The sequence below is a fragment of the Primulina tabacum genome, chromosome 17 (genome assembly GCF_025594145.1).
Source record: "Primulina tabacum isolate GXHZ01 chromosome 17, ASM2559414v2, whole genome shotgun sequence".
Taxonomy (NCBI): domain Eukaryota; kingdom Viridiplantae; phylum Streptophyta; class Magnoliopsida; order Lamiales; family Gesneriaceae; genus Primulina; species Primulina tabacum.
The window spans coordinates 15,011,820-15,037,189 of record NC_134566.1 but is presented as its reverse complement, the minus strand read 5'-3'; the positions used below and the strand labels follow the sequence as shown (position 1 = coordinate 15,037,189).

General features: G+C 32.1%; 1 long non-coding RNA gene across 1 annotated transcript; it reads right to left on the bottom strand.

Annotated features, from left to right (window-relative positions):
• Positions 1 to 3: 3 nt before the first annotated feature.
• On the bottom strand, positions 4 to 709 carry LOC142530372 (uncharacterized). Its single transcript, XR_012816145.1, has 3 exons — positions 645 to 709; positions 434 to 501; positions 4 to 344 (listed from the first exon to the last, which is right to left on the bottom strand). It is a non-coding gene; the product is annotated as an uncharacterized LOC142530372 (long non-coding RNA).
• Positions 710 to 25,370: the final 24,661 nt, after the last annotated feature.

Genomic DNA, 25,370 nt, shown 5'->3' with positions numbered 1-25,370 from the left:
GATGTAGCTCATGTGGCTGAAGCATTGTCGATTCATGTGTTGATCCATCTAACCACAATAATAAATAAATATAAAATATAAGTGTTAAATAACAAATATATCTTTAATATATTATTGATAACAATTTTACATTTGACGTTGATAGATACCTAGACTTCGTATAGCCTTGAGCAACCCATCACATTTTTGTTTGTGCGCTTTTTGAGATGTGGCAGGATGGAAATCAACAGCTTTTCTTTTCTTCCGATTATCCAAAACTTTATCAATATATTGTCGACGCTCCTGAACTGAGAATGTCTTATATTTTTTTCGTGAACTCTCTGAGCTATTCTTTTTCACCTCATCTTTAAATTGTATGAAGTTAGGCAATTATCATAGGATATAAGCATAAATTGTACCGATAAACCAAATAAACTTTTTAAAGACGTTTCACCTTCATATTGCACTTTATGGTGAAGAAGTTGTTGTGTTTCTAATCCAGCCGTCACGCCAAACAACATACTGTTTGGAAAATATGGATGGAGATTCAAGGTAAGAACTTTCAATAATATACTCTATCATATTAAGTATAAATTATTTAAACAGAATAATACATATAGAATGACGTAAGGATTTGAACTAAGTAGTCAAGAGATAAGAAATACCTCTTGGAGTAAGATGTTGATGTTTTTCTACCCATTACATCAACAAACTGATAAGTATGATCCTGCAATTGAAAATAAGTCATATTCAAGATCATCCAAAATTGTAGGACTCTTTATTATTATTTTGCTACACATATATTTATGCAGGTATGGATGGATGTCAGCGAAAAATTAATTTGAAATTTAAGTCTCATAAAGAAGTCATGAACATACAATATATTAAGAATTTAAGAGCACACACTCACACACACATTTATATAAAATAAACAACGGCAAGGAATATAATGATGATAGTAATCAACAGTGTGGTGACATCTCATTTCAATATTTCCAAATATTACACCTAAAACAACCCTAGCTCTATATTTTAAGCAATAGATGAGTCGTAATTTTTTCTGTTTTATCTGAAAGTTTTAATTTCCTGTAATTTATTTCAATTTTTGAAAGATTTTATTTCCTTTATTTGATTTCAATTTTTCCAATTATTCTTTATGTAATAATTTAATTTCTTTCACTTTAATTTGTATTTTATCCATTATTGTGCAAGGTGCATGAATTGATAGTACGAGAAAGAGGAGTGCAACATAGTCAGATTGCCATGAAGTAGAAGATTTCAAGGAACCAAAAAGTTTTTGTAGTTGGGTAAAAAATGTGGACCATACCTAATCTGTAAGGACACACACGCAAGTGGACCGTATTACTTCTATACCCCTTAACTGCAACTTCTCTTTCCCTTGAGCATTTTCTATTTTACTGGACATCAATAACCAAATATTAATAATTTACAAAATACCAAGTACGAACTCATATGAATTATATCAAATAGATATTTCATAAAACAACATCCGAGATCTAGCATTCCAACATATGAATATTTTCATGAAAATAACTTTGAACAACGTAAAAATGATATGACATCTTCGACATTCATGTTAGCCAGATTTTACCCGATAAGTAGAGAACCAAGTGGAGAACTTTTTGTAGATAGCCCTGATTCTTTCTAGTTCAAACCAATCTGGTGAGAAAACGAGGAAGGTAATTGTATAAGAAAATAAATCCCATATTAGACATATTTATAGTGGTACGTCTTAAGAGGGAGGGGAAAGGTTGACCATAAAAGTTTTTGTTAGCGTGTTGCATTTACCATCATGACTGAAATACCAATTATTCTTACTTTATTTTAACTTATTATTGCGTTATCTGAGAAATTTCACTACGTGCGTTACATGCATATTTTTTCGAAGAATTCCTTCAAATTTTATGCGGTAATATGTATGTGGACAAAAACATTATAAATATATATACTTGAAAATCTGATTTTTTTTTCTTGATGTAGTATGATGGTAATAAATGGTAGGTTATGTGTTGTTCACTGCCAGGGTGGGCAAGTAACTACAATTTTCCTGTATATATATAAAGTGTTTTACACTGAAATGAATATTAAAAATATGTGTAAAATGTTATATGGATAAATATAATAATAATATTATATACAGGTGTTCCGAGTTTACCATGCGCGTTGGATTGTGGACTTGGGACCTCCTATTTCTACCGCCATTCTTGAGATAAAGTTGAGAGAGCAATCAATGTTTGTTTCAACTAAAACACAGAAATTTATTTCTGACCCATTTTGATTTTTTTACTTGTAGTTTTAAAGGAAAATCGTTTGACAACACATAAGAAATCACTGCTGAAATTAATTATTTAATTAACAATCCCAGCAACTGTGCAACGCTGACCTTTTTTATTTGAGTTTAAATTCTATTTTTTTAATTAAAAAATAGGCTTGATATTCTTTATAAAAACGTGAAGTTAATATATCTCCGAAATATATTATTTTTTATTTTATGATAGTTAAAATTTAAATTTGCACGTTATTGACAATTATTAGTTTAAGAGCAGAGAAGGATTCTCAATTCTCCTACAAATGGCTTATTTCAAGGAAGAGACAATTAGGGAGTTGTTAATTAGAATGCCAAAGACAAAATTTTGATTTTACCAAGAATTTTTAACACTTAATTACTTTGCAAATAACCAATGCATGTATTGATTTGAGCCAATTAATTCAAAATGCATGCCAATAAATTTCGCTTTCATTTCTATGTCATATGAATTATATCAAATAGATATTTCATAAAACAACATCCGAGATCTAGCATTCCAACATATGAATATTTTCATGACAATAACTTTGAACTACGTAAAAATGATATGACATCTTCCACACTCATGTTAGCCGGATTTTACCTTATAAGTGGAGAACCAAGTGGAGAACTTCTTATAGATAACCCCGATTCTTTCCCTTCCAAACCAATCTGGTGAGAAAATGAGGAAGGGAATTGTATAAGAAAATAAAAATGGATGCATTGCTAAAAGAATATTTAAAGTGTGCAAAGCTTTAATCCAAGGGTCACACAAAGGCTCTAAATGACAATTATGAAAGGTCAACAACAATTTTTGAATGAAAGCATAACGTAATTTTTTGAATATTATTCACATACAACCGTTTTAGTTATTAGTAATAATGATGAGGAAAATAAAAATCTGATGCTCTTTAACACCTTCTAAACTAATATGGCCCCGATTGTATAATTCACAATCTGCCTCAGTCTCCCTCACTTTCTCAATAGAATTATCCAAGTCTTGGATGGTGCACTCAGCTTTTCTTTTGTTGCATTGCTTCAGTTCCTTAAACTCTTTATTCTCGGATAATTTTACTACTTCGGAGCTTTCATTGGTGCAGTCAAAGAAAGGACATAACGTCATTTTTTGAATATTATTCACATACAACCGTTTTAGTTATTAGTAATAATGATGAGGAAAATGTGTGAGCAATTTATGTCATTTATATAGATTGAAGTTTGCATGAAGGATATTATAGAAAATGCATAATTGGAAAACATTGTAGATAGACCACAAGGGTATTATAGACATTGCACAATTGGAAAACATTGTAGAAGATCCACACTTTTATAGGATCCACACTTTTATAGGTATATCACATACAACCGTTTTAGTTATTAGTAATAATGATGAGGAAAATGTGTGAGCAATTTATGTCATTTATATAGATTGAAGTTTGCACGAAGGATATTATAGAAAATGCATAATTGGAAAACATTGTAGATAGACCACAAGGGTATTATAGACATTGCACAATTGGAAAACATTGTAGAAGATCCACACTTTTATAGGTATATAGATATAAATTTATAGTTGAGTATCATTTTCATAATTAGTATTGAATACATTTATTTGTTTTATATCGTAACCTTCAGATATTGTTGATATAAAATTAAATATATATCAATATTCTTGAAAAATATTGATCTAAGATCACAGCGATCTATCGATATCTATGAAGAATATTGATATAAAAGCTAACATTATTATATATGTTGGATTTCAGAATGTTAACAATATTGAATTTGATGATAACAAAACTTGTTATTGTATTTATAATATATTTACTCAAGTGTGTAGTTGCTTGTTCAAGTTTGAAGTTTTGGACGCTCAAATCCGAAATCAGCAAAGCTGAAAATCTGGCAAATAGAAGTTTGTTAATGATATCTCATAGCTCGGTGATTCAAATGACCAACCGTAAAAACTGTTAAACATCCAACTCAAAATGCTACAAATCATATTCAAAAGTCAAGGTCTGAATCAGAGTCCAAGATGACGAAAAGTTGCATTGGGAGTTACTGGTTTTGCACTCAAATTCAGTAGTGAATAATCTCTGGCTCATCTTAGTTTTTCAAGCATAACGCTCTTGTATAAGCTCTAAATTGAGTGATTTTTAACTTTATGGAAAGATAGGAAAAAAGGTTACAACTTCCATGTTCATCACTTTGATCAGAAAGCAATCAATCAAGAGTTATAAGCAATAAACATGGCTACTGAAATCTTGAGTGCTAAAATGCAATAGACCACGAAATACAGCAGAGCTCAAACCAATAGAGATGGCTACTGGAAAACAATAACAGTTGTAACCAGTAGCTACTGCAACCAGTAATTATTGTTCAGTAGAACCCAGAATTTAGCAGCAGTCGGAATTCAGCAACGGTCAAATTCAGCAAATAGCCAGCAACACGAATATGACAGTTTCAATATCAGAAACAGTATAGAAACTTTCTCAACACTCATATTCTTGTCTCAAATGTTCACATCATTTTTGGACGCTATAAATAAAAATTCTTGAAGATTAAATATAAGTTTTTGAATGGGATTCAAAGCAAGCAGCCTACATGAAGAAATTAGTTAGAATGAGAGCAAACACAAGTGTGAGGATACATTTGAGATATAAATACTCTTTAAATGATTAAATCCTCACAAACATATATATAAGAGTTGAGATTCAAAGTTTAGATGAGTGAGACTTCACACAAAGATATTGAAGATTGTGTTTGTAGTCTTGGCATAAGTGACATAAAATTATGCGTATTGTGGATTGTAGTTTACAATTGAGTGTACTAGGAGTTTCAATTAGCTAAGAGATAAGTACTAAGTTGAAATGAATTTGTACAAGAGTTGTATAAATCAATAAGCATGCCTTGTGCTATAAGACATGTAGTTGATGGATTTTGTATAAAAGTAGACATGAGAGCCACTTTTTTTATTTTTTTAAAAAAAATGCAAATATATAATTTACTTCAAAGGTGGCTAATTTAACTACTTTTACATGTGAATGGTATGATGACCAAATTATGGCCTTAAATCTCGTGGTACATGTGATTTGTTCTCAAATTTATTGTCTCTAATTTTGGTTTTGATGGATTGAGTGAATTATAGTGTTTGAATTTTTGTTTGACTGTGACGAGTTGCAATTTATGATATCTTGACTTTTTGAGATAAAAAATTGGAGGTATATATTGTATAAAATAGTTCATGTGGCTATTTTGCAAAATTTCGGCAGTGTTTCCCCTATTATTACTACATAGCCACTATCTCAAGAACATTAGAAAACAGAAAGAATGCATAGTAGCAACACAACAAGTCACAAAACAAAGATTTCCTAATAAAGCAGTATGAATCCATTCATTCATCTATAAGCCAAGATATAACGTTTTAGCAAATATCAAACAAAATCCCACATTTTCAACCATAGATAGTCAACTAGTTTGCTGGTCGGCAAAAACGTATTTACTATCCAAAACCATCAAACCACATGGTACAAGTTCGAAGCAAATTTAGTATCAACCAAGCATTACATCGATTTTAACTAACTCATCTTCAATTGTTGACACTAGAACTACAAATCTCCACTTTTTCATCAATTTAAGCTTTCAATGAGAGCATCTCCAATTTCCTCTTGTCCTTAGGTGATGTAGCCCTTGGAAACATTCACCAGTTGCATACAATGTTGAAACTTGCATGTGGATATGACTTTAGTACACATATCTGATCGATTATGATCAATGCTTATCTTATGAATTTTCACCTCTCCAAATACAATTATGTTTCTTACAAAATGGAGTCTTACATATATATATTTTGTTTTTTCGTGAAATACCTGGTGTTTGGATATATGTATAGAACTTTGATTTTCAAAATAGAGTGATAGATTCTTATCCAAATCCAAGTTCTTTCATGAATCTCTTCATTCTTTTTTTCCTAATTGAAAGCTTCGGTGAATGTCATGTACTCACATTATTGGATGATAATACAATTATGGGTTGAAGAGTTGCTTTGAAACTTACAGAAGTGTCATTCATAGAGAATATATATCATGCCATAGATTTCTTGGTATCTATGCTTCCAGCATAATCGGAATCTACATATATTTTAACCAATATTCCATTCCCTCCACTTTCTCTGAATGTTATTCTAGTGTTCAAGTCGCCTCTTATATATCTTAGTATCCATTTTTATAGCTAACCAATGTTCTTCACCTGGATTTGTCACATAGTGCTTTCTTAGGTAGATTTTCTTTCAACTATGTGAAACTTTAAAGGGAAACATATCGTCCTTTAAAGTTACATCTCTGCTGACTATAATCTTTTGGTTTCTTGGTTATATGCACCAAAGTTTATAACCTTTGATCACATCAGGATAACCCAAGAAAACGTATTTTATTGCCCTATCAACCAAATTGTCATGTTTAACATGTGTATATTTTGCACATCCAAAGACATTTAGACCATTCAAGTGTGAAGGTGGTGCTGCCCATCTGTCCATCAGTGTCATAAATCCCAGTGAAACCAAGTGACTTCGATTTATCAAGAAATATACTGTGTTGGCAGCCTCAACCCAAAATGATTTAGGTATTCTAGAGTGATTTAGTAGACATCTTTACTATTTCCAAAATTGTTCTTTCATCCTCTCAGCTAGTTCATTTTTTGGGGAGTATAATGTACTGTAAAATTCTTTGACATTCCCTTATTCTTACAAAACTCATGGAATTCATTCGAGCAACATTCCAGTCCACTATATGTCCCGAGCTTCTTTAACTTTTTAGCATTTTGATTCTCTGAAAGTGTGAGCCATCTTTCGAATTTATCCAAGGTCTCACTCTTGCCTCTCAATGTATAGATCCACTTTTCTTGGAATAACCATCAATAACAGTCATGAAATACTTTGTTTCCCCATTTGATGGTACTCTTGAAGGACCCAAAGGTCTAAGTGAACATAATCCTTCGATGCAATAAAAGTGTGATTTCTCGTATTGAGCTTAACCCTGTTAGACTTCTATGTTATCCAGTTTTCAAAAAATTCCTTTTGCTTCAATGGCTTCTCACCAAGTAACCCTTGTTTATGTAATTCAAATAAACCTTTTTCACTTATATGTACTAATTTGAGATTCCAAGTTCCGAAATCTTTTTGTTGTTTTTCAGTTGCACTTGCTGAGCCTAACAAGGTTTTCCCTGATAAAATGTACAGACCACTTGATCTATCTCTCTTCATTATGCTTAGTATACCTTTGTAGACTGATAATGTCCTTTTCTCGGCCTTGACTGTATATCCCATATGATCGAGGCCACCTAAGTAAATTAAGTTCATTTTTAAATCTGGAATTAATCTCACTTCTTTTATGATCATCTCAGTGTCATTGTTCATCATAAGTTTTATAGATCTTAACCCTTTGATTTTTCTTGTTGTTCCTAAGGATGAATTCCGCACTATCGATTTCATCTACTGATTCAAACCAATTTTTGTTTGGAGTCATGTTGAATGAAAATCCACTATCAAGATCCCAATGCTGATAAGTTTTTAAATATGTAACACATAATACCAGAACTCCATCTTGTGGATTCTTATCCTTGATCTTTGGTCATATCTCCTAGTCTATGTCGATCAGGGCTGTTCCTTCTGAAGTGTCTTTTTTTGTGACATAAAAAACACTTTAGTTTCCTTGTCTTTGACCTAGCTCTGCTACGATTCTTGGTTTGTGCTCCTCTCTTTTTTTATCTTTCTCTTACATGTAGGTTGTCTCCAATTTACTTTGTGTTTTTTTCTATCATGTTATGTGATTCATTAGCCTTCCGTGCTTTCTGAATTTTATCGAAGACTCATGATACTTCGCATATTTCATTGTGTGACCAAATACTGAGAATGATTCAAAAAGAGAATTCAGTACCAATATTGCCTCATGTTCATCCTCAATTTATATCCCAATATTTTCCAAGTTTATAATGATTCTATTAAACTCATCTAGATCTTATCCAATCGTCTTTGACTCAATAATCTTGAAACCAAACAGTTTTTCTTTAAGGTAGATTCGATCTTGAAGGGATTTCGTCATATACATGTGCTTCTGTCATACACAGGGACTCAAGTTTTGCCCAGATACCTGCGGCTGTTTTTTCTGATGATATTTCCTGGAGAACTTTGTCACTCATATGCAATTTCAATGTGTTGAACGCCATTTTTATTGTCTCAGTTGTCTTTTATTTTGTGAGAGATTTGGAGTGCAAAATTTCATTTACCATCGAATTAATCTAATCCGATCTTCCTAGCCATCATAATGAGTGTTTAACCAAAAATAATATGGCTTTGATGCCAATTGTAAAGACTGAATCCCTTAGCGTGTCAACTAAAAAGATTATTCCAAGAACTTGAGAATGAAGGGCACGTAATATTGCACACAGACTCAGTAATCACCGCAACACAATGATAAGCATATGAATATGAATGTGAAGAATAGAATGCAAACGACACACAAGATTTACGTGGTTCGGTCAATGAATTGATCTGCGGTCATGTGGGGTGATCTAATTAGAATTTGATTTTATCATATTACAACAGACTTTAAATAAAAGAACACAAATGTTCTCAAATCCCTAGCTCATTCTCGTTCTTCTCCTATTGATTACAAAAAGAATACTATTGGCTATCTTGAGATAATATAATTATGGGTTTTGTACATAATGATCACTTTTATTGTGTATGTCAATTGACTTGATCAACCAGAATATAAATATGCTTTGATCTTCCTTTGAGTATTATGATTCAACGGTCCTCGCTCAACTGAATAAGGGCCCTTGATCTTTTCCATTTTCAACCAACTACCTGTCATTTCTTGATCCAATCTCTTCCAACTAATATTTAACTAACCGTTATTCAATTGTTGACACAGTAACTACATAAGTGTTTTACATTCAGATTTTATTACAATTCTAATTAATTTAGAAGTGTTATATTGACTGGAAATTAATCGATCAATGATAGGAGTAAGAGGCAACTAAAGGTGGAAAAAACAGCTAAAGACTCGGCAGTAATAAGTTGGAGACTCAAGTTGTCGGCATGCATTGTTTACACGTATGTGTGTGTATAAACAATGGCTCAAGAGAAATCAGATTATCTTTTTTTGGCAGGCTCTTTGATGCAACCTTGTGAATCAATTGCTCTTAAATTGAGAGGAAGAACTTCATCATTTCTTAGAGATTAGAGGGAACATATGGGCTCTGATTTCCTGGAGAATTCTCAGGTATCGGGTGTGTGAAAAGAAAATAATTCAGAAATAAAATAGTGAATTGTTATCTGCATTGATGTACTCTGATGGAATCTCAAATAAAGAGGTTTTCCTTCCCATGGATGTAGACCATTTGATCGAACCACGTAAATTGTTGTTGTTGTTCTTATTGTACATATTTTCATTGTGTTTCTTCACATGTACACTACCTTATATACAACTTTCAAACGCTCGGGATTGAGAGCTTAAAGATCATAAATGTTGTGAACAATAGTGCTAGATGTTTGCATATTGTATGAGATAATTAACTCATATATCCAGGTTTATAGAGCTAAAATCATGGATGTTATATTTGTTCTTGATCGAGGATCATTTTCTTTTATTGTTTCTGTTTTTTTTATAGTTGTGATCAAAGCGTTCTTGAAGCTCATATGTGATCAAATGAATACACTTCATAACAAGTGGCGACATTCGTTGGAATAGATCACGACAATGGGGTCTACAAGATTCAATATTGAAAGATTTATAATAGTTAATGATTTTGGGTTGTGGATGGTAAAGATGAGAGACATGATTGTCCAACAAGAGGTTGTCGAAGCACGGAAAGGAGAAGAATATTTTCCCAAAACTTTGAATGAGAAAGAGGATGCAAAGATTCTTCACAAACCACACATCTCGATTATATTGAGCCTAGGTGACAAAGTTCTCAGAGAAATGGAAAAGGAAGAATCTACAAGTGCTATCTTGTAGAAACTCGAAGCCCTTTACATCACAAATCTTTGTCCAATAGACTTTACTTAAAACAGAGGCTATATTCTTCCAAGATGATATAAGACAAGACAATTTCAGGGCAGATCGATGAATTCAACAAGACCATTCTTGATCTTGTAAGCATAGATGTGAAATTGGAAGATGGGGACAAAACCTTGTTGCTGCTAAACTCTATCCAAACAGTTGTGGTCATTTCAAGGATGACATGCTTTACGAAAAGATCAAACCATTTCCTTTGAAGAATTCTAGTCAGAGGTGAGAGCCAAAGAATTACAAGAGAAAATGGAGAGTAAAGAATCCAACAATTCATATGAGCTATTTGTCAGAGGTAGACCAGAAAAAGGTGAAAACAAAAAGTACAAGAATTCTATATCAATGTCCACATCTAATTCTTATAAAATAAACAACAACAAATCTACAAAGAAACCTTATACACTTTATCATTTGAGACGATACTTTGATTTCAGAAGGCTATGATTCAGCCGATGCCCTAGCCGTTGCTCGGACTTAAATAAATAAATATTGGATTCTTGATTCAAGATGTATTTTCTACATATGCTCAAATAAAGATTGGTTCGAGTCATTAGAACCAACAGACGGTGGATTGTGCTACTAGGCAATAACAAAGGCTGAAAATTGATTGGAATTGGCTCCATTCGACTTAAGATGAATGATGGGATAGAAAAGATGTTACAACAAGTAAGTTATGTCCCTGAATTCAAGAGAAATTTGATTTAACTTGGTATACTTGAAATGAATGGACATTCTTTCAAAGCTGAAAATGGTTTGTTAAAGGTGATTAAAGGTTCACTCACTATCATGAAATAAACTAGGGAAAATGGATTATACTCACTTCAAGGAAGTGCAATAGTTGAAAACTCAGCCACAATAATTAAGGCAGATACTGACGTGACTAAAATCTAGCATGTGAGGCTTGGTCATGTCAGTGAAATAGGGTTGATAAAGTTGTCCAGATAGAATCTATTGTGTGGTGATAAGGTGAACAACTTGGAGTTTTGTGAACATTATGTACTAGGAAAAGCTAAAATTGTCAATTTCAATATAAAAATTCACGAAACTTCAAGGCCATTTGACTATGTTCATGATGATCTGTGGCGGCCTTCTCGAACACAAACTCTTGGATGAGGCATATATTTTATGTCTATTATAGATGATTTCTCGATAATAATTTGGTCTTCATTTGAAAACGAGGCAGAAGCTTTCAAGAAATTCAAGGATAGGCACCAAGTGATTGCAAACAAGTTAGGAACCTAGCTGAAACACTTAAGGATAGACAATGGTCTAGAATTTGTTTCTCAACACTTCGATGAATTCTGCAGAAATGAAGGGATCACTAGACACAAGACAGTACCACACACTACTCAAAAAAATGGACTAGCTGAGAAGATGAATTTAAATTTACTAGAAAGGGTGAGATGCATGCCATTGGATGATGTATTACCCAAGATTTTTTGGGGTTAAGCTGTTACAACAACTAGCTACTTGATTAATAGGTGTCTATCATCTTCAAATGATTTCAAGACATATATGAAACTTTGGTATAGACATCCAGTAGATTACATCAACTTGAAGGTGTTTAAATGCATGGACTGTGCACACTCAAACAAATGGAAACTAGATGGAAGGGCAAAAAGGTTTTTTTTCCATTGGTTATCCATATGGTGTGAAAGGATACAAGCTTTGGTGCTTGGAACCATATGAACAAAAGTTCCTTACATGCAGAGATGTGGTGTTTGATGAAACAAAGATAGATTATTATCTACACAAACTGAATGGAACTAATACCAGCAATAATACTTCTTATATGTTTCAAGTCGAGGTAGGGTTTCGAGGATTAAATCTGCAAAAAAACAATAAAGACAAAGGACAGAAACTGAGACTCAAAAGGAGGAATCAATGGATAAAGATGATGATGATAAAAAAAAATGAAATGACACATCTTCTAGTTAGAGACGGAAAAAAAGAGCTATAAATACACCACTAAGGCGTGGTCATGCTGATCTTATATCTTATGCATTTAATATGACAGAAGACATTGCATACGAGGAGCCAAAGACATTCGCTTTAGGCAGTAAAGAAAGAATGACTTCGACAAAATCAATGGAAAGTGTGCCATATGCAAGTAGTGTTGGGAATATAATATATGGTGTGGTGTGTAGCAGGCCGAATTTGGATCATGTTGTAAGCGTTATTATCATATTTATGTCAAATCCTGGTATAAACCATTAGGAAGCTTTGAAGTTGATTTTGAGATACATCAAAGGGTCAAATTATCCTGGTCTGAAGTTCAAAAGAAAAAAAAGAAGTGAATATGAGATGTTCATACGCTATGTGGACTCTGATTTGCAGGGAGTATAGAGATAGAAAGTCCCAAATCGATTATGTCTTCACCATGTTTGGAACGACAGTAAGTTGGAAGGCCAAGTTACAATATGTGGTAGCTCTCTCGACAAGAAAGGCTGAGTACACTGCAGTTTCAGAGGCAATAAAAGAAGTCATGTGGCTCGGAAAAATTATTGAAGAGTTGGTGTTTCAAAAGAAAGCTGTCAAAATTCATTGTTACAATCAAAGAACAATTCATTTGACCATCTAACATTTCATAAAAAATCAAATCACATTGATGTGAAGCTTAATTTTGTAAGGGATGTGATCTCAAAAAGGTTGGTAGTAATGACCAAGATACCAACAAAAGAAAATCATGCAGACAAGCATACCAAAGCATTGTCAACATCTAAATCCAGACATTGTCTGGACTTAGTTCATGTTGAAAGGTTCTGAAGCCCCCACATGGGTTGATTGGAAAGGGAGCACTTTGTTTAAGAATATTATTGATGATGGAGTTAATTTGCAAGTCAATGTGGATAATTGTAATATCCACTGAAAATCAATCAATCAATTATGGGAGTTAGAGGCAACTGTAGGTTGTTAAAACAGCCCAAGGCTCGGCAGTTAATAAGTTGGAGACTCAAGCCGTTGGCATGCACGGTCTACACGCAGATATATAAAAATGGCTCAAGAGAAATCAAATTCACTTTTTCTGGCAGACTCTCTGATGTCACCTTGTGAATCAATTTCTCTAAAAGTAAAAAGAAGAAATTCATCGTTTCTAAGAGCTTAAAGGAAAACACATGGGCTCTGATTTTCTTGAGAACTCTCCGGTATTAGGTGTATGATAGGCATATAATTCAGAAAGAAGATAGTGGATTGTTATATGTGTTGATGTACTTTGATTGAATCTCAATAAAGTGTCTTTCCTTATCGTAGATGTATATCATTTGATCGAACCACGCAATTTGTTGTTGGCATTCTTATTGTACATATTTTCATTGTGTTTCTTCATCTATACATTACTATTCTCGCAACTTTCAAACACACAAGATCGAGAGCTTAAAGATCAGAAATTTTGTGAACATCAATCCTAGACGTTTGCATATTTATTGTATGAGAGAATTAACTCATATAGTCCAGGTTTATAGAGTTAAAGTCCTGAACGTTATCCTTGTTCTTGATTGAGAATCATTTTCTTTCTATCGTTGTTGATTCTTGATGATTATGATCAAAGTGCTCTTGAAGCTCATGTGTAATCAATCTCAAATCAAAGAATACACTACTTATTAGACCTTTGAATTCATAATAGAAACTGGCTTTGTGTATTGTATTTTAATTAAAAATAAATAGATTACATATATTTTACTGAGATACTTGAGCATTTTGATGCAAATTTCGGACTTCCAAAAAATTCCTTTTGGGAATTCTTTCTATTTATATCCTTATAATTGAATTGTGTGATTCGTGGAATGTCAAATGTCCACATGCCCGCAAATCATATAATAAAATAGCACTGTTCTCTTGGATAAAATTTGAGGAAGGGGTCCCCAATTGTTTTGGATATGGCTTTTTTCCCAGATTACCTTAGTCTAATTCATTATGTGGCAAATATATCCACTACATATACAATGATATATATATATATATATATAAAATAATCAAATAATTAAAAATCATGAGAGCTTTTGGTGCACAAAAAATATATTTACGTGTTATATCTTAAATCTTTTGATATCGAAAACTTGGATTTTATAGAAGTCTGAAAATGGTGTTTTTGGATTAATTTTGTTTTCCAGATGTTTATAAAATGATATAATATATGTTTTGCGAGACATTTACGTATATAGATAACATTAACTTCAATTAAGATTATATTTTAATTGTATTATCGTTTAATTCTCATTTGTACATACAGCAAAGAATTAATATCAGAAATTGTCTGTGCAGCATAATTATATTATTTCGAGATTATATTGTAAAATGTACACCACATGAATCGATGTTTTGCGTGTGCTATTTTCGTAATGGAAAGGACATGGGTCGGTATGACTCTCAAAGGCAAAGAGAGAAAGAAAAAAAAACTCGTCCCAATTGGTGACTAGGATAATGATAAGATCAAATAAATAAATAATATATAACACACACACACACACACACATATATATATATATATATATATATATGTGAGACAGATATCATATTTGAATCACCTATAAAAAAATATTATTTTTTATACCAAAAGTATTACTTATTATTGTAAATATGAGCAGAATTGATCTAACTCTAACGGATAAAAATCTGTTAGACTATATCACAAGTTACTTATCTATACTACATTATTAAGTGTGAGCACATGATAATAATTACCTAGAGAGGACACCAACTTTTTTTTCCAAATTTACCTTTATATGATACTAATATTACACTTTTGTTTTTTTTTTAAATTTCAACACACACTTTTATTTTTTTTTATTTCAACCATTCAAATATCAATTTAGTTCCTCCATAATTTGTCAAATTTCACTTTAGTTCATCAATAATGATAAAAAAAATTGTACACAGATACATCGCGTGTGCAGAGTAAGTAGTTATATAATATGTGTGTGAAGTACTTTGCAAAAATAAGCATGCAATTTCTATTTTTTAAAAAAAAAAAATAGACCTCATATTACGTTTACACGTAATACAACATGTTACACCACATATTTTTTTTGTTACAAATACTTATTTTTGTTGTGAAAAAGTAAAAATTTATGGTAAAAAGTAAAAATCTCAAACTCTCAAAATTTACCAAACTACACACTTTATAATATTTTTCTCTCTACTCAATTGTGATTTTCTTCACAAATGAGAGATCTATTTATAGGAAATCTTTACAAATAATCCAAAAATAAAATACATCATTACCTACATCATCACACACTAATTTTCAATATTTACAACTCTTATTTTCAACATTCAAATATTCAACATTCTAATATTCAATACACACATTTTAAATATATTTTTCAACACTCCCCCTTGTGATGATGATCATAATGATTGTCTTCATTACGTGTTTTTATACTGCCTCGTTAAAAACCTTACTAGGAAAAACCCAGTGGGATAAAAACCATAGCAAGGGAAAAAGAGTGCAGTCACGTAAACTCCCCCTCATGTTGACACGAACAATTCTTCAGAAATTTCGTAGATTGCGCATCCCAATATTATATATATGCTTTCTGAATATTGACGTAGGAAGCGCCTTTGTGAAGAGATCTGATGAATTTTCACTTGATTGAATGTGACGAACATCAATACAATTATTCTTCTCAAGCTCCTTGGTGAATGCGAAGAACTTAGGAGGAATATGTTTAGTTCTGTCGCTTTTTATGTATCCTTCTTTCATTTGAGCAACACATGCAGCATTATCTTCATATAGTATCACAGGCTTCTCGTCGAATGATAATCCGCATGAGATTTGGATATGTTGGGTCATTGATTTTAACCACACACATTCACGACTTGCTTCATGTAGTGCAATAATCTCGGCATGATTTGATGAAGTTGTTACGAGCGTTTGTTTCTGTGAACGCCAAGAAATTGCAGTGCCTCCACGAGTAAAAACATATCCAGTTTGGGAACGTGCCTTGTGTGGATCAGATAAGTATCCAGCATCGGCATAACCAATTATACTTGGATTAGCATCTTTTGAATACAAAAGTCCCAAGTCTGTCGTTCCTCGTAGATAACGGAATATATGTTTAATTCCGTTCCAGTGTCTCTTTGTTGGATATGTGCTAAATCTTGCCAACAAATTTACGGCAAAAGATATATCAGGCCTTGTACAATTTGTAAGATACATAAGGGCACCGATAGCACTTAGATATGGTACTTCTGGACCAAGAATATCTTCATCTTCTTCACATGGTCGGAATGGATCCTTTTCTATGTTTAATGATCTAACAACCATTAGAGTACTTAAAGGATTTGATTTATCCATATTAAAACGTTTAAGGATCTTTTCTGTATAATTTGTCTGGTGAACAAACATTCCACATTCTTTTTGTTCAATTTGTAAACCCAGACAATACTTGGTTTTTCCAAGATCCTTTATTTCAAATTCTTCCTTCAAGTATGACACAACTTCTTGAATTTCCTTATTCGTTCCAATGATGTTTAAATCATCAACATATACAGCAATAATTACGCATCCGGATGTTGTTTTCTTAATGAAAACACAAGGGCATATTGAATTATTTACATATCCTTTTTTCATCAAGTGATCACTTAGTCGATTATACCACATTCGATCAGATTGCTTTAACCCATATAATGATCTTTGTAATTTCACATAATAACATTCTCTGGGTTTTGAACTTTGTGCTTCAGGCATCTTAAATCCTTCAGGGATTTTCATATATATATTACTATCAAGTGATCCATATAAGTAAGCTGTAACAACATCCATAAGACGCATTTCTAAATTTTCAGATACCGCCAAGCTAATCAAATACCGAAACGTAATTGCATCCATCACGGGAGAATACGTTTCTTCATAATCAATTCCAGGCCTTTGAGAAAAACCTTGTGCAACAAGTCGAGCTTTATATCTCACTATTTCATTTTTCTCATTTCGCTTTCGAATAAAAACTCATTTGTATCCAACAGGTTTTACACCTTCAGGTGTAAGGACTATAGGTCCAAAAACATTACGTTTATTTAATTAATCCAATTCAACCTGGATGGCTTCTTTCCATTTTATCCAATCCTGCCGATTTTTACATTCACCAAAAGATTTTGGTTCATGATCTTCATTATCATTTATGATGTCGATTGCCACATTATAAGAAAATATATCATCAATTTCTTCTATATCTTTTCGGTTCCATATTTTTCCAGTATTAATGTAATTGATAGAGATTTCATGATTCTCGTCAGTTTGTGGTTCTGACAAAATATTTTCATCATCATGTGTTTCTTCAGGAACACCATTCTCTATTTTGTGATCATCATGTATTTCTTCAGGAACATCATTCTTTATTTTGTGATCATCGTGTTTCTCTATAAATTTTTTTTTCGAGGATTTTTATCCTTGGAACCAACTGGCCTTCCACGCTTCAGGCGTTTAATGACATCATGAGTATCTTCAATTTGTTTCTTTGGAATTTCAATTCGAGCAGGGGCATTTGCAGCATGTATATATGATTTAGTTACCCCTTTTGTGTCAGCAAATGCATCTGGTATTTGATTGGCTATTCTTTGCAAGTGTACAATTTGTTGTACATCTTTTTCACATTGTTTTGTTCTTGGATCCAGATGTAACAATGATGATACATGCCATGTAATGTCCTTTTTGGTATGTTTCTGTTCTCCCCAACATTGGGAAGATTTCCTCATTAAAATGACAATCAGAAAAACGTGATGTGAACACGTCGCCTGTCTGATATTCAAGATATCGAATGATTGATGGACTATCATAACCGATATAAATTCCAACCTTTCTTTGAGGTCCCATTTTCTTTCGTTGCGGTGGTGCAATAGGCACATACACCATACATCCAAAAATTCTCAGATGAGAAATGTCTGGTTCTTTACCAAATGCAAGCTGCAATGGGGAGTATTTATGATATGCACTTGGTCTGATGCGAATTAATGAAGCAGCGTGTAAAATTGCATGTCCCCATATAGAAATAGGGAGCTTTGTTTTCATAATCATTGGTCTAGCAATCATTTGCAGACGTTTAATCAATGATTCAGCCAATTCATTCTGTGTATGTACATGAGCAACAGGATGCTCAACAATGATTCTCATAGACATACAATAATCATTGAAAGTTTGGAAGTAAATTCAACAGCATTATCAAGTCTAATTTTCTTGATTGTATAATCGGGAAATTGATTCCTCAATTTTATTATCTGAGCAAGTAATCTTGCAAATGCAACATTTCGAGTTGACAATAAACATACATGTGACCATCTGCTGGAGGCATCAATCAATACCATAAAGTATCTGAATGGTCCACATGGTGGATGGATTGGTCCAAAAATATCACCCTGAATACGTTCAAGAAACATTTGTGATTCAGTTTGGATTTTGGCTAGTGATGGTCTTATAATAAGTTTTCCAAGAGAACATGATTTACATTGAAACTTATTATTCTGAAAGATCTTCTGGTCTTTCAGCGGATGACCATGTGTATTTTCTATAATTCTTCGCATCATTGTTGAACCAGGATGTCCCAATCGATCATGCCAATTGGTTAATATTGAAGAATTATCAACTACCATGTTTGATTCAATCGGACTTGTATGTGTATAATGCAATCCAGTAGGGAGCATTGGTAGCTTTTCAATCACATATTTCTTTCCTGATTTATATGTGATAAGACACATATATTTCTTATTCCCTTCATTCATTGTTTGAGTATCATACCCATGGGAATACATATCATTAAAACTCAACAAATTTCTTTAAGATTGTGGTGAATATAAAGCATCATTGATCAAAAATTTTGTACCATTAGGTAACAAAAATTGTGCTTTACCACATCCTTTAATCAAGTCTACAGGACCTGATATTGTATTCACCGTTGTTTTTGTTGGTTTTAGTTCCAAGAAATGTCTTTTATCTCGGAGGATAGTGTGCGTACCACTATCGGGTATGCAAACTTCGGCTTTGCTCATAGCATTTTTCATTTTTTGAACTTCAAAAAAATATGCAATGAAATAAAATTACTGGCAATATATATTTAAATATAACACATATCTTAATTATACAATAAAACATTATATGGATACATGAAAAATAAATTATTGTACATTTATATTCTACCACTATATTGTTCATTTTCAGAGAAATCATTGAGAAAATCTGTAGCATCAATATTGTTCATTTCTATCCCACCAACATATTGATCATTTCCAGAGAAATCATTCATAAAATCACCAGCATCAAAATGAGTTGAATCACTCAAATGGTCACTGCGTTCAGTGAAGTTGGTCTCCTTTTTTTTCCCCTTTAATGATTCTTTATAAAGTTTACAAAGGTGTTCAGGGGCTCGACAAATTTTGGACCAATGTCCTGGAGTACCACATCTGAAACAAGAACTTTCATATCTTTTTGAGTGATTCTCATTAACACTTGTATTCTCATGATGCCTTTTCTGTGGATGGTTTGGGACGCTCTTTTGAGATGAATTATAAAAATAACTATCTCTATTGTTTTCAAAACCACGGCCTCGACCACGACCACGGCCAATTCCACGTCCACGTCCACGTCCACGACCTCGACCTCGACCTCGACCAAAACCTTGTCTTTGAATTCGATTTTGGTTTCCAGGTTTAAATTCATTTTACTTACAGCTTTTACTTCTGGAAATGTTGTTGATCCTCGGGACTGATGATTTCTCATTAATAGCTCGTTGTTTTTTTTGCCACAAGAAGACAGGCGATGAGTTCAGAATATCTCGCAAATCCACGTACTCTATATTGTTGCTGTAGAGTAATATTTGATGCATGAAACGTGGAAAATGTTTTTTCAAGCATTTTCGATTCTGTGACCTCATGTCCACAAAATTTTTGCTGCGAGATTATTCGATACATCGCTGAATTATAATCGCTGACTTTCTTAAAATCTTGTAATCTTAACATATTCCATTCATCACGGGCGGTCGGAAGTATAACTTCCCTTATATGTTCAAATCTTTCTTTCAATCCTTTCCACAAAGCCATGGGATCTTTTTCAATTAAATATTCACATTTCAATCCCTCATCGAGATGTCGACGCAAAAATATAATGGCTTTTGCCTTTTCTTGTGATGTCGATATGCCATTTTCTTTTATTGTCTTACTTAGACCCAATGACTCAAGATGCATTTCTACATCGAGAGTCCATGGCATATAATTTTTTCCCGTGATGTCGAGCGCAACAAATTTGAGCTTTGTCAAATTTGACATGGTGGTACTAAAAAAAATTACGATGCATTTTATTAGTTAATGAATATTGCAATACAAAGTAATGGATAAACAACAAGTACAAGCATTTGTAAAAATAAAGAAAACACACGAGGAGGATATTCTCCGATAAATAAAAGACTCGTGAGTATGATAACCAAAATAATTAAAAATAACCTTGAGAAAGCCATCTTCTTTTTTCTTCGAAAATTTAGTGAAGAATAATTTTTAGAGAAGAAGAGAAAGTTGGAGTGATTGAATGTGTTTATGAGATCATATTTATAGGGCAAAAACTAGCCGTTTTGTTACCGTTTATGACTGTTGGTGTATAAAAAAATAAAGGTATGTATTTGTATAATTTTATGGTAATAATATGGTGTATATAATATTAGACATATTTAAATAATTATGTATATCATATCATATTATTATAATGATGTGTCATAAGATATTTTATTTAAAAATCTTATAGGCTTTTATACTTGTCGTATCCCTTACCGGGAGTGTCGGATGTCGTCTTAACATCCTCCCAGGATTTATAACAAGTTTTTGAAAAATTTATTTTTATTATTAATAATAACATTATATTATATATTAAATATATACACAATAAATAAATAACAGTAAAATAAATATTATTACTTTTGTTACCTTTTTCTTCTGTTTGGAGCTTGGAAAAGGATGGAGGACTTTTAGAGCTTCGTGCTGATAACGTGTTGTGAAAAAGTAAAAATTTATGGTAAAAAGTAAAAATCTCAAACTCTCAAAATTTACCAAACTACACACTTTATAATATTTTTCTCTCTACTCAATTGTGATTTTCTTCACAAATGAGAGATCTATTTATAGGAAATCTTTACATATAATCCAAAAATAAAATACATCATTACCTACATCATCACACACTAATTTTCAATATTTACGACTCTTATTTTCAACATTCAAATATTCAACATTCTAATATTCAATACACACATTTTAAATATATTTTTCAACAATTTTTTATTTTTTTAAAAAAAAAAAAGAAGAAGAAAAAGAAACGTACAAGTCTATTATTCTTGCAAATGAAATATGTGTGTGATATTAGAGATACCATTATGCACGACGTTCTTGACAGAGAAAATATCAGCAAATATAAAGCTAGAAACATCGAGTTCAAGGTGAGAATGCATGCTCAGGTGTCATACTGATCCTTAAGCTTGAAAGCTACTAATTAATTTCCTCATCATAAACAAAACAAATATTTTTTTTCGGACTGATGGTCCTTATCGTTAATATATTTTTATAATCAGATCAGTGATTGAACTTTAAAATAACGATTCAATCGATCGTAACAGGACGTTGTTATGTTACATAAAATAATATAATACAGTAAATAATAGATTTTAAATTTTAAACATTGTGTATATAGATAATAATAAAATCTATTTTCAAATGTTTAAAAAATCAAATAACTCTAATAGTACTAAAATAATATTTTTAAAAATTTAAATAGTCATATATATAAACGAAAAAAAATTAAATTTAAACGTAAATTGTGAATCGGTCCAAACAGTTTTTGGCCGGTTCTTGATCGATTTCGATCGGTTTGACCGATAAAACGATTTTTTGTCGATGTCCAGATTGGACCGAACTCGTGATCGGTTCAGCCAAATGATCTGATCCGATTCAGAAAACGCTGCTTAGTACCTCATGTTAGCCGTGCCTCCACAAACCAACATTATTTCATTAAAACAAAAAAAAAAAAAAAAAAAACCCCTTAAAAGTACATAATTTGAAAAGCAGAAATCACGCACCACGTATATATGTATATAACTTTGTCCAATCCTAGTGTTACTTGCGTAGAAAAATGGGCATAAAGTGCAAGTGGTAAGCCCAAATTTCAGTCGCAACATCCGGACAACATTTCTTGGCCCATGTTTCTCGATCAATCTATTTTCTTCTTCTTCTTTATTTTTCTTGATTATTCTTTTTCCCATGAAATTATTAAATTTGATGTTGGGAGGTCAATATATAGGAGCAGCCTTTCTTCAAACGAGAATTTTAATTTATTATGTATTTTTCCTGAAAATATATACTTTTTACTCCGTACTAACTCATCATTATTTGGTCACCGTGGCCGGTGTTGTGTGGAATATTTGGCCCCATCGAAAGCTGGAGAGGTTGACCAAATTGCAAGAAATAGAAGAACATGGGGCTTCGGTCCCATGTCTCAACCAATTTCGAGAAATTAAGACATGATGCAAATCGAGATAGGTGACAGCTGCTAATACGATTATCATATGTATAATATATAATATATTCCATTGTGTTACTATTTTGAATATATTTTATTAGGATCGAACGTTTTTTGTTTTATCAAAAGTTATAATTGATAGTCAACTGTGCAACTTCAATATAGTCTTTTAAGCAGTATAGTCATGCTCTGATTATGCTTATAACAATATCAATTATCGCATTCTCTAAAATATTTCTCAATAATTGCAATGGTTTGGTTTAGGATTAGGCATTCGAAAAACCGTAACCGAAGTTTATTAAAACCGAACCAAACCGACCGTTGCACACCCCTGTCGATATTTATCGAAAGCTTATAAAGTGCAAAATTTCACTTTTAAAATGAAAATCAATTTTCAGAGCACAAGTTTTTACTATTATAACAAATTTTGAGATTTTAACTTTCTTTTTACAAACTTTTTTCAAGATGCGAGGAAGCACTGTGTTTGAAGCGTCATGAAATAAACGTGGCCCAGGGCCGGGTTAGATCCGGAATCGATCTGTGGTCAATGGAGTCAACATGTTTGAATTATAACCATGACCGGTTTGGAACCACTCTAAGGTGGTCCGGTTAATGTTTAATGGTAGAAAGTTGGTTCGAATGTTCTAACCCGACAGATCCTACTATTTAAAAAAAAAAAGAAGAAATGATTGTAATTTTGCAAACAATATTTTTTGTGTTGAAATTCAGTATATACTTTCAATCCTTCTATTTCACTAAATTTTTTATGTTAGCATAATGCATAAGTATTGTAAGGTAAAATGCATTGTCTTACATCGAAATTTTAGTAAAGTAGAAATGATTGCAAGACTATAGCTGTGTTTGGTTCAACTGATAAGATTACTGAATGATTAGCACATAAATGATAAGAAATATGATTATTTACATATTTGTATGGTGTGCTCAAACCGGTGTTGTGTTTGGTTTGATTTTGAAGGGTCTGATTAACTAATAAATTAACTTTGTACTACCAAAACTACCCTTTCACATATTTGTTTAATTATTAAATTCAGACCAACTTTTGTCTCCTATCCTCACATTTCCTTCGACAACTTTCCTCCACAAAATATCTTCGAAGAAAACCTTAGGCGACATCAACGTAAATAGCTCCGCATAGATGTACGAATTCTTCCTGAAAATCTATGGATCGTGATGTGTTCCAGGTGAATCATACATCCGAAGAATTGAAATTTGGATTGTGCACGTTCATATTCCGTCGAAATCGCAAGAAAATATAACAGATAAAATATTGTGTGGAAGGAAATTCGATCTCCAACCTTCTGACTTGCTGTTAATGTGAGTATTTCTGGAAAAATGTTAGTGTTTTTGTTTTTCACAAATCTTTTTTCATTTCCGTTCCGTTTTGTATAAATATGTTGAAAAAATAAATTTTTACGTTTACAACAACCGAAATTTTCTCTTTTTTCGTTCGTTTAGGATATAATTTTCATATTCTTGTTGAATTTGAAAAATATTATACTAGTTCTTTGTTCTACAAAATTGTCTTTAGAGTTGATTTAAGGTTGATGGTTTGAGATTAGTTTTGTTTGGTGTGAAATTATATAATCTTGAAGATATCATTGCTCTAAAATAGAATAATGGAAATATATGACTTAATACAATAGTATAAGACGAAAAAATTTATAAGATATTATTAACTAATATAGTTTTTGCAAGAGTAAAAATGTAATGTGAATATTGAAATCTTAGTAAAAAAGAAGTAAAAATACTGCAAATTGTTTATAGAGTTTTTATTGTAAACTTATGGAAATAAGAATTATCGTTTATTGTGCGCCAAGAATGCTCGTAAATAGATGAAGTGACGCTATAACAATCCACAAACTAACAAGTTCTAGTTGGATTATAAATTAATTTAAACATTACTTTCGCTACTGTTAAATCACAAAAAATCTCGTGAGATTGTCTTTCGGGTTAATTTTATGATATGAATATTTGAACCGACTTGATCTATAAAAAATGACAAAAACTTGTGTGAGACAGTCTCACAGATCGTATTTTGTTATACATATATCTTATTTGGGTTATCCATGAAAAAAGTATTACTTTTTATTGTGAATATCGGTAAGATTGATTCGTCTAGCAGATAAAGATTTGTGAGACCATCTCACAAGAGACCTACTCATAAAAAAATATTACTTTTTATGTCGAAAATATTATTTTCACTACAAAATATCTTTTTTATTAGTTATATTATGAATAAATATTACGTAATATATGTTGTTTTGAGTTAAAAATATAATTTTTCTGTTAAAAATATATTGTGTAATATATATTGTTGGGTGCAATATTTGTCCTTGCTTGGTGGAGCGATCGAACCGTGGTGTTTGAGCTGCTGTGCGGTTTAAAAGATTTGAGTTGCACCATTACCACTAGCTATAGATTTTGGTAAAGCGGTAAGCACTCGGTCCTACAATTGGTATCAGAGCCAAGGTCACGGGTTCGATTTCCGTTTATTGCAAGGAGTGCA